The 9231-nt window shown below is 38.5% G+C and overlaps 1 long non-coding RNA gene across 1 annotated transcript; it reads right to left on the bottom strand.

Annotated features, from left to right (window-relative positions):
- Nucleotides 1-5709: 5709 nt before the first annotated feature.
- Nucleotides 5710-7066, bottom strand: LOC121781070. The gene is made up of 3 exons (XR_006046129.1): nt 6797-7066; nt 6526-6643; nt 5710-5970 (listed from the first exon to the last, which is right to left on the bottom strand). It is a non-coding gene; the product is annotated as an uncharacterized LOC121781070 (long non-coding RNA).
- Nucleotides 7067-9231: the final 2165 nt, after the last annotated feature.

Raw genomic sequence — 9231 nt, 5'->3', positions numbered from 1 at the left:
TGGATTTTCAGAAGTGTCTACTTTGAACACCCTTATTTCTCCTTCTTCAATCTTCTCCCTTATGAAGTGTAGCCGCACATCAATGTGCTTACTTCTTTCATGGTAAACCGAATGCTTTGCCAAACATAATGCACTGTTGTTATCACAACCAATGCTCACAACTTTCTGACTTACACCAAAATCCTCCAAAATTCCCCTTAGCCAACACCCCTCCTTAACTGCTGCTGTTAGAGACATGAACTCTGCCTCGGTTGTTGATAAGGCAACCACTCCTTGAAGGCTACTCTTCCAACTTATCACAGAACCATATAGAGTAAATAAGTAACCTGATTGGGACCTCCTGGTGTCAAGATTCCCTGCATAATCAGAGTCACTCTAGCCAACCAAAGCATCACCCTCACAAGTAGCCACTCCATCAAACATAATTCCAATATCTGTGGCACCCTTCAAGTATCTTATCAGCCATTTTAAAGCAGACCAGTGCTCTTTTCCATAGTTTGACATGTATCTGCTGGTCACAGAGACTGCTTGAGCTATGTCTGCTCGTGTGCCTATCATCGCATACATAGCACTTCCAATGATGTTTGCATAGGGAATATTCTGCATTTCTTTCTTTTCTTCATCAGATTTTGGCATTTGCTCAGTAGTTAACTTGTAATGCTGCCCCATTGGAACTGAAACCTCTCTCACATTACCCATCTTGAACTTACTGATTAGTCTTGAAACATAGTCAGATTGAGTCAAGAATATCTGCCTCCTCTCTCTCTTTCTCACTATAGACATACCAAGAATCCTTCTTGCGGGTCCCAGATCCTTCATCTCAAAAGCAACCTTGAGATCAGTCTTCACTTTCCTTATCTCTTCCAGATCAGCTCCAGCCAAGAGCATATCATCTACATATAATAGTAGATATGCAACCACAGCTCCACCTGCTTTCTTTATATAAACACACTCATCAAAAGCCGACCTTGTGAAGCCATTTCTCATCACATGATCATTGAATTTCATGTGCCATTGCCTGCTTGCTTGCTTTAATCCATACATACTCCTTTGCAGCAAACATACTTTTCTCTCATCCCCTGCTTTCACAAAGCCCTTTGGCTGAGCCATGTATATTGTTTCTTTCAAATCACCATGCAAAAAGGCTGTCTTGACATCTAATTGATCAAGCTCCCAGTCCTTTCTTGCAACAATAGCTAACAGAATTCTTATGGAGGTGTGTTTCACCACAGGAGAAAAAACCTCATCATAATCGATCCCATACTCTTGTGTGAATCCTCTAGCCACTAATCTGGCTTTATATCTCACCTTATCCCCATCAGCACCTTCAATTTTCTTCTTGAAGACCCACTTGCAACTCACCACCCTTCTTCCATTCGGTTTCTCAACTAGTACCCAAGTACCATTTTTAAGTAGTGAGTCAATTTCTTCCACCATTACCTACATCCAACTCTCCCACTCTTTACACTGCATAGCCTCCTCATATGTACTGGGCTCCGAGTATTCTACTTCCTCTGCCACCATCAGACAGAAAAATAGAAATTCAGCATCAGAATATTTGGTAGATGGCTTGATGGTTCTTCTGACTCTATATCTTGCCAACTTCCAGCTTCTGTCATTGGATGCAGTAGACTGATGTGTCTGCTGTGGAGATTGTGAAATACCAGTAGCATCATCATGAACATCTGTGATTTCATCATCTTGATCTTGTTCATTCTCACCAAGCTCCACCTCAATTCTTGAAGTCACCTCATGCTCAGTATCAGAGACATCAGATCTCTTCTTGAAAGGCAGATCATACTCCCAAAAGACAACATCTCTATTGATGATAATCTTGCCTTTCCCAGGCTCCACACACCATAATCTATACCCCTTTACTCCTGGTTGGTATCCATTCATAATGCATTTAAGAGCCCGAGCCTCCAATTTTCCTTGCTTGATGTGTGCAAATGCCCTACAACCAAAAGTCCTGAGCCTTTCATAGTTTCCATGTCTCCCAAACCACCTTACATCTGGAATATCTCCATCTATACTTGATGAGGGACACATATTCAACAATTTCACTGCAGTAGAGGCTGCTTCAGCCCAGAATTTCTTCTCCAACCCGGCTGCTATCAACATACATCTCACTCTTTCAAGGATGGTGCGGTTGGCTCTCTCTGCCACTCCATTTTGTTGTGGATTCATAGGCACGGTTCTATGCCTCTTGATGCCTTTGGATTTGCAGAATGTATCAAAATCACCAGACACAAACTCTAAACCATTATCAGTCCTTAAGCAGCCAAGTTTCTGTCCTTTTTCAGCTTCCACTTCAATGCACCAATCTTTGAATTTAGCCAGAGCCTCAGATTTTTCTTTCAGTATGTAAATCCAGATTCTTCTTGTGAAATCATCTATAATGCTCATGTAGTATCTCCCCCACCAATAGACTTCACTTGAGCTGGTCCCCATAAGTCACTATGGACATAATCCAATGGTTTTGTAGAATTGTGCACTGCCTTGGGAAATGGCAGTTTCTTGGCCTTTCCCAACACACATTCTTCACATTCAGTAGGATCAACTCCAGAATCCTCACACCGGACAAAACCTCTCTTAACCAGCTTCTTCACTGTCCCCATGGCAGGGTGGCCAAGTCTCTGATGCCAAACTTTCAAGCTATCAGATATTGCAACATGAGCTTCACTCAGATTATTTACCATGACAGTAGCATCCATGTAATACAAGCTGCCTCTCCTCTTGGCTTCCATGATCACTTTCCCATCCTTGCTTACTGTCATTCCACCATTTTCAGATACCATTCTACATCCTTTACTCTCAAGAGAACCAAGTGACAACAAATTCCTCTTAACAGCAGGTATAAATCTGACAGAACCCAAGATAATAACTCGACCATTCTCAGCTCTTAATTTTATGGTCCCTATACCCTTTACTTCACAAACTTGATCATTACCAAGAATTACAGAGCCAGCTATTTCCTTTATATCATCAAACCAGTGGAGGTTGTGAGTCATGTGAAAGCTGCAACCGGAGTCCATGATCCAAGAACCATTCTCCATATGCTCCATAACATTCAAAGCTACTGGAGCTTCATCTTCAACCACTGCCTGGGCAGTATTCACAGCCTTCCCACCCAACTCCGCCATTTTCTTTTTCCAACCGTGACAATCTTTCTTCAAGTGACCGGGCTTTTTACACCAGAAACAAGCACGAGTCTCCTTCTGATCAGACTGAAAAGCTGGCTTATATGGCTCATTTGATTTCTTGAAGAACTTCTTTCCCTTAAACTTCTTGATATTTAGACTTTCTGATGCAGGATCATTGATTTTTGCATCTCCTCTCTGCAATTCTTTAGATCTTAAAGCCGATTGTACCTCAAGAAGCGTGACGGTTTTCTCCCGGCCATATAGGATTGCATCACGCAGCTGATCATAGCTTTGAGGAAGTGCGTTTAATAACAAGATAGCTTTGTCTTCATCTCCAATAGAAACATCAATGTTCTCAAGATCATCAACATTCTTATTGAATTCCTCTAGCTGCTCTAAAATTGGTCTTCCATCCACAAATTTGTACGAATACAATCACTGTTTCATAAGCAATCTATTCGCTAAAGATTTTGTAAGGTATAGATCTTCAAGTTTTGCCAACATAACTGCCGCTGTCGTTTCTTTGGATACCTCTCTCAAAACTTTATCCCCGAGACACAATATTATCGTGCTGAACGCTTTCGCCTCGACCTCTTCTTCCTTCGCGACCAATTTTGCATCCGGAACACCCTCTTCAGTTCCTTTCTTGACCTCCTTTGTCAAAGCCGAGGACAATCCCTGCTGTGTAAGCAGAGCACGAACCTTCATTCTCCATAAGGCAAAGTCGTTTTTGCCCGTAAACTTATCAGCTTCGAATCTTGAAGCCATCTCTTGCGTCGTGGATCCGATTCCAACCAATACCAATCGATTCTACACGTAATCGATAATTCAAGCTTTCCCACAGACGGCGCCAATTGTTAGAATCAAACGCAAGAACACTCGAGGAAGATGAAGTTCAATTTGAGAAACAAGAAACTCTTATTGATTGCGGATTAAATCTGGAAGATACAAAATGAGCTATTAATTGCTCAAACAAACTAAAACAACTATTTATACTAATACTCAATCTTAACGGCTAGTAAGAAACCAACGGCTAAGATTAAAAGATCCTAACTAACTTCAATCGGACGGCTACTGTAAGCTGCTGTGTTAATGAGCTCGATCAAGCTCAATCCTTGTCCCAGCCTTGATGTTGATCCATCACAAGTCACACATGGGAACATTATATCAAACGTATAAAGTCACTTCATTCGAAAACGAATTAACTTACTACTACTACAGTTAAAAACAAAATTATGCGTAAGTATATACTATGAATTTTCAGTTTGGAAAAGCAACAACATCACGTTTTACTGAAGAAAAATAAACAAGGCTTGAAGAAGAATGGAAGAAGTTGAAGTTTTACTATATTATATTATACACATATGCATACCATGGAACTTGTACCAACTCTTTAGCTCAGTTGGTTAGTTGAGTTGCCTTGGAACCAGTAGGCCATGGGATCAACCTCACTTTTATGATTCCCATAGTTAAGTCATTAGCTACTAATTAATTTTTTTATTATTTTTTTATTTTCTCACACTAAGTAATTTGATATTACTTTTCTATTTTTATTTATGCAAATATTGTTATTATAAGATTATAAACTAATATTATGAATATCTTTAATTTATATTGCTCATTCTTAAATTATTTCTCTTGTCATCATCTCTATCTTTCTTGTCGGACTGTTTATGACGTCGTTGACACTAAAAATATATAACAAATGTTAATACTCCTACATATGTGAAAAATATTCTCATTAGTTACAATACGTTTTAATTCGTAATAAATAAAATGTATAAATATGAATGACTTTCCATTTTTTGTTTGAGACTAATTTTAGTGGACGGGCGGAAATGGAAAGATGAAACTATTTTTTTTGATGATGGAAATACTAGTAATTTGGACCTCCCAATATCAAAATCATGCGTCCGCCACTGGCAGTGGATTTTGTGTGAAGCGTTTACTTAATCATACAAATCAAATGTAAATATATGCTCTTCGTCGAGAGTCCAAGTCATTCCGGCAAATGCTTGATTTTATCTTGAATCTAATATTCTACTATTATTATTTAGATTAAAGTCCAAAAATGATCCTTAACATATTACGTTTTTTTATTTTGGTCCAAAACATTATCTTTTGAATTATTCGGTCCCTCACATTTGAAATCGGATCATATTTGGTCCATTTTTGACAATATTAATTGCCGGGTCACAGATGCGTCACTAATCCGTCATTAACTGGGAGAAACAGATCCGTCACTAATCCGTCCCAAATTCCGTCACTAATCTGTCTTAAATCCGTCATTAATCAGCCGCCGTCTGAATCTAAACCACCACATGATCACCATCATCCACAGGGCTAACTAGGGGTGTGCATTCGGGTTTTGGTTCGGTTTTTCGCCCAAACCGAACCAAACCCGAAAAACCGAATTTAGACTAAAACTAAAACCGAACCGAAACCGAAAAAACCGAAAACCGAAAACCGAAAAACCGAAAAACCAAACTTAAAAAACCGAATTAAACCGAAAAATCGAAATTTTTTAAATTTCAACCAAAAACCGAAATTGTATGAAAATCCGAAAAACCGCAAAACCAAAATTAAAAAAAAAATCACAAAACTATAATAACATGATTAACATACATCAACCAACAAAATTTACATATTTAGGCAACTCATCAACAATTAGCATAAAAGCTAAAGCCTTCTTAGCCTTTTCTTGATCAAACTTCCAAGTATCAAGGGAAGAACTTCTCTTTTTTTCATGGCCTTTCTCATCCTCATGGGGAGTAACTTTAGTTACATCAATGCTATCTCCAATGGTTTCTCTTTCATTATTCAACATCTACAATAAGAAAGATTTGGAAAAATATATATTAAATCGTAAATTGGAGAAAATTATAACATCAATGGACAATGGTATCTCCAATTGTTCACCATATGAAATTCAACACTCAATTTCAACATCTAACAATGCATAAATTACAACAATTAAATTTTGTAGAAAATTAAACACAGTATCAGAAATTTGAACACTCAAGTCCAAACGAAGAAGCTACACATTCACACTACTCACTACTGGTTGTTCTATTGGCAGCCTCTGATGCATATCTTCAAGAATTGAGATTTCAGAATTAACAGATTCAAATGGCTTTTCTTCTCGCGCATTAACTGATGCAAATAACTTTTTTAAGTTCCAACTAAAGGTGTTAGATAACTTCGCAGGGCAAATTAGCAGAGGAATACTAAATTAAAGCACTGATAACACTAATTAAATAGCTATAAGAGCTTAAACAGCTGATCAAATATAAAATTTCCCAATCAATCTAAATTTCAATTCAATAAAACGTGTTTATGGAATTGGATTTATCTACTTGGAGTGTGAAGCATGACGTCATACCAAGGCACAGACTTGAGAGGGCTGACGCTACCCTCGAGAAGAGGCGGAGGCGGCGGCTGGGGTGGAACCCGGCGGAGGCGGCGCCGTGCAGTTGCTTAGACTAGTCACTCAATTCTACCTACTATGAAAATATACACTGTATCAGAGTATTAAACACTCAAATTTTATTGTATTAGAAAATTAAACTCTCAATTTCACTAAATAAAAATTACACTCAATTTGGGATGCAATACACAAATTAAATAGGAATCAAATAAGTAGGAGATTTTACCTTCTTGAGCGGCGTGGCTGGCTGAGGGAGGAGGCGGCTGCTGGACGCTGGAAGGCGACGAGTCGTCGGGTGGAGGGGCGCCAATGTGGAGAGGAGCAGACGGGAAAGAATCTGGAGCACGGCTGGAGGGCGGAGGCGACGGGGAGGAGAAGAGATGGGAAACAGAGAGGAGAAGAGATGGCGACGGAGAGGAGAGGGGAGGAGAAGAGATTGCGACGGAGAGGAGAAGAGATTCAGAATCTGGATTTGGAGATGAGGCGGAAGGAGTGAATTAGGGTTAGAGTCTAGTACTATTTATATAATATATATATATATATGTTAAATATAATTCGGTTTTTTCGGTTTTTCAGTTTTTTTTTTCATCAAAACCGAACCGAACCGAAAAACTGAAATTTTCAAAATTTTAAAACCGAACCGAACCGAAAAATCGAAAAAACTGAACCGAATTTCAAATTTTCGGTTTGGTTCGGTTCGGATATTCGGTTTCCGGTTTTTTTTGCTCACCCCTAGGGCTAACAATCCCACGCCGATTAACCGTCGCCTCAGTCGTCTTCAAACCCTCGCAAGCTCGCCGACCGTCGCCGCGATTCTGTCGGCGCATCTAATAACGTCGATGAGCACCGACGCGGCGACGAGCACCGACGCGGCGACGAGCAGCGACGCCACCTCCTGCAAGTCCAGCTTCGGGGGCAGCGAGGAGTTCTGCAGCACGCTCCGTAGCCGATCCGCCGCCGATTTGGCTCTTTGCATGTGTGCCTCCGCGGACTGCGGCGGCCGCCTCATTTTTTTAATTGCGGCGGCGATTTCGGCGAGGGCCTTGCCGGATTCCGTGCTCATTTCGACGCACGGTTGGATTAGTAGTTCTCATAATTTATGAATGGCAAATCATGCCTGCAATTCCTGTGAATTGGGTTCGCACACTCTCAATGGCTTTCTTCAAATATATTGTTGAATCAGTTAGATTTGGTCCACAGCCACCGATCCCCATGATTGAAATTATATGATTCCATCCTAAAATCTCTGATAAAGGAATGTCACATTATATACTTTATACATTACTAGTTTTAATAACTTTTTTACACTGATATGAGATATTATTAATTAATATTTTCTCTCTCTTTCCTCAACTAAAAGGTTAATTATGTGTGTAGGCAATTTTGCATGGTGGGAGCCTCCTCACGGCAAGTTCAAATTCAACCATCCATGGAAGCAATACTCCAAAATCGGAGCTCTAACAAGGGAATGTGCATGCCTAATCGAATCCCTAAACACAAACACAAAATAACTGTGGCCGACGTCGGAGTTCAGCGCCAAAGGAATAGAAGGCGGTGAAACCATAATTTTTTATGTTAGGTCCAAAAGCAATTGCGACATAAGCAATAAGAGCTTCGAGAGATAAATAATAAAAGAAATTAAAGTATGATCAATACAAAGTAGACGAAAGTATGAGGGGTATCATTAAAAGCAATATAAGGTCGAATGGGCGGATCCAGGAATATAAATAAAAAGGAGTAAAATTGTATGTAAGCCAAATTTAAAAATTTGAGGAGAGACAAACATAAAGAAAATTTAAAAAAATTATAAAAATTGAATAATAAAATAGCTTTTGTTAAATATTTGAGGAGGGGCCTCCCCCACCCCTTCCCCGACATATGGCAATAACATCAGCAAAGAGACGCTAGTGTCCATGTGTCATCATAAAAACTAATTCCATTTGTATTATAATAAAAGTCACATTTACTATAGGCACGATGAATCATATTTAATATAGGTACGAATTTGAAGAAATATAAAGAATAGCGGGTTAGAAAAGTTAGTGAAATATGAACCCACTTTTTATATTGATTTTATAATAAAATATGAGTGAAACGAGTTAGTGGAATGTGACACCTACTTACCATTTATGATAAAAATGAAATATGACTCTTATTATGAGAAAGACCGAAATTGCAAAATATGACTCTTATCGGGGGATGGAGGGAGTATTAATATTTTTTTATTAACATCTAAGCATTATAACTATTTATTTTGTCATGCTAGACATTATAATATTCAAATAAATTAAAAAATCTGTTTTTTAAAAATAAATATTTAAAAATAAATTTATTGACATTAGTATATAGTACTCCATCCGTCTCATAGAAATAAGTCATTTAGGGGTGACACAAATTTTAATGCGTAATTGGTAAAATAAGAGAAAATGAGAAAAAGTACATAAATTGTGTAGTAGATGGTGAGACTCATAAATGAAACAGTAAAAGAAAAGGAAAAAAAGGTTCCCACAAATAGATATAGACTATTTCTATGAGACGGGCGAAAAAGGAAATATGATCGATTTTATGGGACTAAGGGAGTAATATATTTACATATTTATGGGGGCCAGGAAAATTAAATGTAAACTATAGATAAATAAATTAAAAAATACTCAATTTTTG

The sequence above is a fragment of the Salvia splendens genome, chromosome 20, assembly GCF_004379255.2.
Source record: "Salvia splendens isolate huo1 chromosome 20, SspV2, whole genome shotgun sequence".
In the NCBI taxonomy this organism is placed as follows: Eukaryota; Viridiplantae; Streptophyta; class Magnoliopsida; order Lamiales; family Lamiaceae; genus Salvia; species Salvia splendens.
Note: the sequence above shows the minus strand (reverse complement) of the source record. Positions and strands in the feature narration are given on the sequence as shown.